The sequence below is a fragment of the Ranitomeya variabilis genome, chromosome 7 (genome assembly GCF_051348905.1).
Source record: "Ranitomeya variabilis isolate aRanVar5 chromosome 7, aRanVar5.hap1, whole genome shotgun sequence".
Lineage (NCBI taxonomy): Eukaryota > Metazoa > Chordata > Amphibia > Anura > Dendrobatidae > Ranitomeya > Ranitomeya variabilis.
In genome coordinates this window covers 182159867-182168336 of record NC_135238.1, presented here as the reverse complement: position 1 = coordinate 182168336, position 8470 = coordinate 182159867, and the positions used below count along the sequence as shown (strand labels likewise).

The 8470-nt window shown below is 49.3% G+C and overlaps 1 protein-coding gene across 1 annotated transcript in view; it reads left to right on the top strand.

Annotated features, from left to right (window-relative positions):
• The first annotated feature begins 5299 nt into the window (after positions 1 to 5299).
• LOC143786272 (FAST kinase domain-containing protein 1, mitochondrial-like) overlaps positions 5300 to 8470 on the top strand; it is a 56992-nt gene continuing 53821 nt past the window's right edge. Inside the window, exon 1 of the mRNA XM_077275548.1 lies at positions 5300 to 6625. The gene's annotated coding sequence lies outside the window, so the exon portion shown is untranslated. The remainder of the gene's footprint in view (positions 6626 to 8470) is intronic.

Below are 8470 nucleotides of genomic sequence, written 5' to 3'. Positions count from 1 at the left end.
GACTACACAATTTTGGAAAAGTGCTTGAGAAATCATGGATGGAGATATAATGGTACTGCAAAAACACTTGGCCAAGTTGAATCAAGGTATAACTTACAGAGAGAAATGATGCTCCGCAGATCTGTGAGATGGCACTGAAGACATGCACATCCCCGGCGAAAAAAAACGGATCCGGCGGAAAAAAACGGATCCGGCGGGGAAAAAACGGATCCGGCACAAAAAAAAACAGATCAGCAGGAAAAAATGGATCCGTCGGAAAAAACGGATCCGTTGGAAAAAAAACGGATCTGGCTTGTCAAAAAAACAGATCCGGCGCAAAAAAAACCCCGATTGGCGGGAACAAAACGGATTCGGCAAAAAGAAAAAACGGATCGGCGGAAAAAAATGGATCTGGCGGAAAAAACCGGATCTGGCGTAAAAAAAACGGATTAGGTGGAAAAAAACGGATCGGCGAAAAAAACGGATTAGGTAAAAAAAAACGGATCGGCAAAAAAAAAACGGATCTGGCTTGTAAAAAAACGGATCCGGCGCAAAAAACCCCGATCGGCGGGAACAAAACGGATTCGGCAAAAAAAAAAACGGATCGGCGTAAAAAAAACCCGGATCCGGCACAAAAAAAACGGATTGGCGGGATAAAAACAAAGTCGGCAAAAAAAACGGATCAGAAAAATAAAACGGATCCGGCGGAAAAAAAACGGATCTGGCTTGTAATAAAATGGATCCGGGGCAAAAAAAACCCGATCGGCGGAAAAACACGGATCCGGCGAAAAAAAAACGGATCTGGGGTAAAAAAAAACGGATCCGGCGCAAAAACAAACCGATTGGCGGAAAAAAACCGGATTCGGCAAAAAAACACAGATCGGCGGAAAAGAACGGATCCGGCGGAAAAACAAACAGATTGGCGGAAAAAAAAACGGATTCGGCAAAAAAAACGGATCTGCGGAAAAAAAACGAATCCGGCGGAAAAAAAACCCGGATCCGGCGGAAAAACGGATCGGCGGAAAAATACGGATCCGGCGAAAAAAAACGGATCTGGTGTAAAAAAAACGGATCCGGCGCAAAAACAAACCGATTGGCGGAAAAAAAACAGATTCGGCAAAAAAACACGGATCGGCGGAAAAAAAACGGATCCAGCGGAAAAACAAACAGATTGGCGGGAAAAAAAACGGATTCGGCAAAAACAACCCGGATCTGCGGAAAAAAAACGAATCCGGCGGAAAAAAAACGGATCCGGAGGAAAAACGGATCGGCGGAAAAATACGGATCCGGCGGAAAAACGGATCGGCGGAAAAATACGGATCCGGCGAAAAAAAACGGATCTGGCGTAAAAAAACGGATCCGGCGCAAAAACAAACCGACTGGCGAAAAAACGACGGATTCGGCAAAAAAAAAACGGATCGGTGGAAAAAAACGGACCCGGTGGAAAAAACGGATCCGGCAGAAAGATAAAACCAATCCGGCGGAAAAAAAAAAGGATCCGGCCGACAAAAAATGGATCCTGCGTCTAGAGACTACAGCCGTCGGCCTTACCATTGCACCACAAGGTCAAGTGATCCCAGGTACTAATTTTTGCTAATTTTACTAATTTTACTAATTTCCTGTATCAGAGTCAAGCAGGGCCGGACTGGCCATAGGGCACTTCTGGCAAATGCCAGAAGGGCCGGTGCCAGTGGTGGGCCGCTCAATCCGCCGCCCCCGCCGTCGCATTCAACTATACCGGCGTATAGACGCCGGTACAGTTGAATGCAATGATGGAGGAGAGAGCGTCTACAGACGCTCCTCTCCCATCATTCCCCGCTCTGCCTCTGACACTGCGGGTGCGCGATGATGTCATATCATCGCGCACCTGCTGTGTCCCGGGCAGACTGCAGCTGCTGAGACAGGAGCAGGAACCAGGAAGCAACGCTGGGCACGAGGAGAGGTGAGGAGAGTTTTTTTTTTTTTCTGGACTGTGGGGCCATTCTCGGAGGAGGGGAGGGGAGGAAGAGAAGAGATGTGGGCTGTATATAGTTCTCTGTGGGCTGTGCTCTGTGCTGTATACTGCTGTGGGCTGGGCTGTATATAGTTCTCTGTGGGCTGTGCTCTGTGCTGTATACTACTGTGGGCTGTATATAGTTCTCTGTGGGCTGTGCTCTGTGCTGTATACTGCTGTGGGCTGTATATAGTTCTCTGTGGGCTGTGCTCTGTGCTGTATACTACTGTGGGCTGTATATAGTTCTGTGGGCTGTGCTCTGTGCTGTATACTGCTGTGGGCTGTATATAGTACTCTGTGGGCTGTGCTCTGTGCTGTATACTGCTGTGGGCTGTATATAGTTCTCTGTGGGCTGTGCTCTGTGCTGTATACTACTGTGTGCTGTATATAGTTCTCTGTGGGCTGTGCTCTGTGCTGTATACTACTGTGGGCTGTATATAGTTCTCTGTGGGCTGTGCTCTGTGCTGTATACTACTGTGGGCTGTATATAGTTCTGTGGGCTGTGCTCTGTGCTGTATACTGCTGTGGGCTGTATATAGTACTCTGTGGGCTGTGCTCTGTGCTGTATACTACTGTGGGCTGTATATAGTTCTCTGTGGGCTGTGCTCTGTGCTGTATACTACTGTGGGCTGTATATAGTTCTGTGGGCTGTGCTCTGTGCTGTATACTGCTGTGGGCTGTATATAGTTCTCTGTGGGCTGTGCTCTGTGCTGTATACTACTGTGGGCTGTATATAGTTCTGTGGGCTGTGCTCTGTGCTGTATACTGCTGTGGGCTGTATATAGTACTCTGTGGGCTGTGCTCTGTGCTGTATACTACTGTGGGCTGTATATAGTACTCTGTGGGCTGTGCTCTGTGCTGTATACTACTGTGGGCTGTATATAGCTCTCTGTGGGCTGTGCTCTGTGCTGTATACTACTGTGGGCTGTATATAGTTCTCTGTGGGCTGTGCTCTGTGCTGTATACTGCTGTGGGCTGTATATAGTACTCTGTGGGCTGTGCTCTGTGCTGTATACTACTGTGGGCTGTATATAGTACTCTGTGGGCTGTGCTCTGTGCTGTATACTACTGTGGGCTGTATATAGCTCTCTGTGGGCTGTGCTCTGTGCTGTATACTGCTGTGGGCTGTATATAGTTCTCTGTGGGCTGTGCTCTGTGCTGTATACTACTGTGGGCTGTATATAGTTCTGTGGGCTGTGCTCTGTGCTGTATACTACTGTGGGCTGTATATAGCTCTCTGTGGGCTGTGCTCTGTGCTGTATACTACTGTGGGCTGTATATAGTTCTCTGTGGGCTGTGCTCTGTGCTGTATACTGCTGTGGGCTGTATATAGTACTCTGTGGGCTGTGCTCTGTGCTGTATACTACTGTGGGCTGTATATAGTACTCTGTGGGCTGTGCTCTGTGCTGTATACTACTGTGGGCTGTATATAGCTCTCTGTGGGCTGTGCTCTGTGCTGTATACTGCTGTGGGCTGTATATAGTTCTCTGTGGGCTGTGCTCTGTGCTGTATACTGCTCTGTGCTGTATATAGTTCTCTGTGGGCTGTAAAAAAACGGATCTGGCTTGTAAAAAAACGGATCCGGCGCAAAAAAACCCCGATCAGCGGGAACAAAACGGATTCGGCAAAAAAAAAAAAACGAATCGGCGTAAAAAAACCCCGGATCCGGCACAAAAAAAACGGATTGGCGGGATAAAAACAAAGTCGGCAAAAAAAACGGATCAGAAAAATAAAACGGATCCGGCGGAAAAAAAAAACGGATCTGGCTTGTAATAAAATGGATCCGGGGCAAAAAAAACCCGATCGGCGGAAAAACACGGATCCGGCGAAAAAAAAACGGATCTGGGGTAAAAAAAAACGGATCCGGCGCAAAAACAAACCGATTGGCGGAAAAAAAACGGATTCGGCAAAAAAACACAGATCGGCGGAAAAGAACGGATCCGGCGGAAAAACAAACAGATTGGCGGAAAAAAAAACGGATTCGGCAAAAAAAAACGGATCTGCGGAAAAAAACCGAATCCGGCGGGAAAAAAAACCGGATCCGGCGGAAAAACGGATCGGCGGAGAAATACGGATCCGGCGAAAAAAAACGGATCTGGTGTAAAAAAACGGATCCGGCGCAAAAACAAACCGATTGGCGGAAAAAAACAGATTCGGCAAAAAAACACGGATCGGCGGAAAAAAAACGGATCCAGCGGAAAAACAAACAGATTGGCGGGAAAAAAAACGGATTCGGCAAAAAAAACCCGGATCTGCGGAAAAAAAACGAATCCGGCGGAAAAATACGGATCCGGCGGAAAAACGGATCGGCGGAAAAATACGGATCCGGCGAAAAAAACCGGATCTGGCGTAAAAAAACGGATCCGGCGCAAAAACAAACCGACTGGCGAAAAAACGACGGATTCGGAAAAAAAAAACGGATCGGCGGAAAAAAACGGACCCGGTGGAAAAAACGGATCCGGCAGAAAGATAAAACCAATCCGGCGGAAAAAAAAAAGGATCCGGCCGACAAAAAATGGATCCTGCGTCTAGAGACTACAGCCGTCGGCCTTACCATTGCACCACAAGGTCAAGTGATCCCAGGTACTAATTTTACTAATTTCCTGTATCAGAGTCAAGTATCAGACTCCGGTGTCAGAGTATTTCTGAGGTTATTTCTGATGTTACTGTGATTTGTGACCATGTTGCAGCGGTATACTGACTTATGTTACTGACTTTATGGCAGGTTCATCCTGCAGACACTAGATGGCGCTGTGGCTCCCGATGACGTCACGGCTCCTTGCAGCCTCTAGTCAGTAATAGCAACACTAGACAATCGCCGGGCGCGGTGGCGTGCGCCTGTAATCCTAGTTACCAGGGAGGCTGAGTGCTGGAGCGCTTGAGTCCAGGTGTTCTGGGCTGCCCTGTGCTATGCCGATTGGGGTGTCAACATCAGGTCGGTATTTGTGACCCTGGGGGACCTCAGAACTAACCAGTGGTCCTGAAGTGGGAGGAGGCCGGACGCGGCCTAAGAGACCCCATGCCGATCAGCGGTGCGGATCGCCCCGTCCATAGCCCTCGTTGTAGAGTCTACAATGGAGAGCAGGCTGGACAACACAGCGTGACAACCACTTTTTATAAGCCCCGTCCATAGCCCTCGTTGTAGAGTCTACAATGGAGAGCAGGCTGGACAACACAGCGTGACAACCACTTTTTATACACACAGAAAATATTCATTTTAGATCGGGAAATCATTATTAATGTAGAAAAAGATCCAATTTCTTAAAATTGTGATGTTTATTAGAAAATTCAATGCAAACATTCAAGACTGTCTATGTAAATACTATGCATTGAACTTTGTACAACTTTGTACTTAGTTCTCTAATAAACATCGACATTTTAAGACGCTGAATTGTTTCTACATTTGATCCCTTGGCTTCCGTGCTACAATGCCCCTAGAGTCGGAGCTGTTTTTTCTTTTTTCACCAGATCATTATTAACCCTCAGTCACATCTGCAATAATTATTATTCGGTAAAAATAATGAACTATGCAAAATATGAAAATGTAAATATATATATATATATTCCTCCTGTACTTTCTCACTATCTCCCCAGATTCTGATATTACGTCTCCTTATCTCTCTGTGATGCCGTTACACTGAGCGCTACTGACACCTACTGGCGAAACCAATAAAATGCTTCCATCTGTTGTGCAGTACTAGGTGTTACCAGCAGAGGCCACTCCAGCTCTAAACCTTCAGGACGAAACATGAATCACCTGCAAATATCACATTATAATGAGGTTACGCTGAAGGCCTCATGAGAAAATGACCTATTGTTTATATCAGGGTTTTTTTCTTCAATTTATTTTTTTCCATATAACAATCTGTATTAAAAATATAGTAGTAATATAATATATCAAAAATTATTAACACAAATAAATATATTTAAAAAATTACCAATAATAAGTATAAAATAAACAGACCACAAATCAACCCCCTAAAAACACAAGAAGATCCTAAGGGTGCGTGTCCACGTTCAGGATGGCCGGCGCTTTGGACGGAGCGGAAAACTCGCTCTGCCCTAAGCCCCGCCCCCTTCTGGAGACACGATGATGCCGGATGTGTTCATTGCACACATCCGGCATCATCGCACCCCACACATAGGGCCCTGTGATTTACCTTGCAGCGGCGCAGCAAGGTAAACGGACATGCTGCGATCTAAAAAGACGCGGCGCATGTCCGGAATCGCAGGGCCGCCGGGTGCGTATTAGCACGCATAGTGGAGACGGGATTTCATAAAATCCCCTCCACTATGCTGTAACATCTGGACGCGGCAGATTGAATGCTGCGGCTCTGCTCAGCGTTCAATCCGCTGCTATTCCGGATGTAAAACGGCCCGTGGACACATACCCTAAGACAAACACACTGACGAGCAAAAGAGTAACAATGTTTTGACCTTTTGACTTTCAGGCTCCATATCTCACCATCCACTACTGCTTCCAACGTGAGACTCCCATCATTTTATAGACAATCATCTTGGCTGTCTTATACACAAATGTATTGTTTATTGTTGATGCGTTTCAGATTCCACCGACTCCTTCCTCAGGATAACCATACAAAAATCAATCAATTGTCCTGCAGACGTTACACAAGTCTGGAAGCTGCAAATAAGGTGAGAGACTTCAACTTCACTATTGTGATGAGAAGCGTTGGCTTGAGTTTGCAAAAACGTATGACAAATGGACAGTATAAGATTGAAGATGGGTGATTTGGAGCGATGAGATGAAAGGCAACAGACTAGTCTCTGATGGGTGCAAATGGGTCTGGAAGAAACAAGGGAAAACGGGGCCAATGGCTGCAATCATTGAAGGCACTGGCGTAGCTAGAGCTTTTGCCGCCCGGGGCTGTTTCCGAGTTTGGCGCCCCCCCCCCATTGCCGTCACTCAACGCCGGGCACCGCCCCCTCAGCACTGTTTACCCATGAAATCCGGTGCCTGCGCTGTGTATCGCTGTTTGGTGCAGGCGCAGAGAGCTCTGGCCGTCTGACGTCACAGCCAGGCTTGCAGACTGCGCCTGTGCAGCCACCCACCTTGGTAATCCCAGCCCTGCAGTGTGTTATGCATTATGCAGAGTTCGGGGCTGGGATTCACAAGCAGGGCGGCCGCACAGGCGCAGTGTCCAGCATTGCCCCAGTGTGTCCAGCATTGCCCCCAGTGTGTCCAGCAATCTGCCCCAGTGTCCAGCATTGCCCCCAGTGTGTCCAGCAATCTCCCCCAGTGTCCAGCATTGCCCCCAGTGTGTCCAGCAATCTGCCCCAGTGTCCAGCATTGCCCCCAGTGTGTCCAGCAATCTGCCCCAGTGTCCAGCATTGCCCCCAGTGTGTTCAGCAATCTGCCCCAGTGTCCAGCATTGCCCCCAGTGTGTCCAGCAATCTCCCCCAGTGTCCAGCATTGCCCCCAGTGTGTCCAGCAATCTGCCCCAGTGTCCAGCATTGCCCCCAGTGTGTTCAGCAATCTGCCCCAGTGTGTCCAGCATTGCCCCCAGTGTGTCCAGCAATCTGCCCCAGTGTGTCCAGCATTGCCCCCAGTGTGTCCAGCAATCTGCCCCAGTGTCCAGCATTGCCCCCAGTGTGTCCAGCATTGCCCCCAGTGTGTCCAGCAATCTGCCCCAGTGTCCAGCATTGCCCCCAGTGTGTCCAGCAATCTGCCCCAGTGTCCAGCATTGCCCCCAGTGTGTCCAGCAATCTGCCCCAGTGTCCAGCATTGCCCCCAGTGTGTCCAGCAATCTCCCCCAGTGTCCAGCATTGCCCCCAGTGTGTCCAGCAATCTCCCCCAGTGTCCAGCATTGCCCCCAGTGTGTCCAGCAATCTGCCTCAGTGTCCAGCATTGCCCCCAGTGTGTCCAGCAATCTGCCCCAGTGTCCAGCATTGCCCCCAGTGTGTCCAGCAATCTGCCCCAGTGTCCAGCATTGCCCCCAGTGTGTCCAGCATTGCCCCCAGTGTGTCCAGCAATCTGCCCCAGTGTCCAGCATTGCCCCCAGTGTGTCCAGCAATCTGCCCCAGTGTGCCCAGCAATCTGCCCCCAGTGTGTCTCCAGCAATCTGCCCCCAGTGTGTCTCCAGCAATCTGCCCCCAGTGTGTCTCCAGCAATCTGCCCCCAGTGTGTCTCCAGCAATCTGCCCCCAGTGTGTCCAGCAATCTGCCCCAGTGTCCAGCATTGCCCCCAGTGTGTCCAGCAATCTCCCCCAGTGTCCAGCATTGCCCCCAGTGTGTCCAGCAATCTGCCCCAGTGTCCAGCATTGCCCCCAGTGTGTCCAGCAATCTGCCCCAGTGTCCAGCATTGCCCCCAGTGTGTCCAGCAATCTGCCCCAGTGTCCAGCATTGCCCCCAGTGTGTCCAGCAATCTGCCCCAGTGTGCCCAGCAATCTGCCCCCAGTGTGCCCAGCAATCTGCCCCCAGTGTGTCTCCAGCAATCTGCCCCCAGTGTGTCTCCAGCAATCTGCCCCCAGTGTGTCTCCA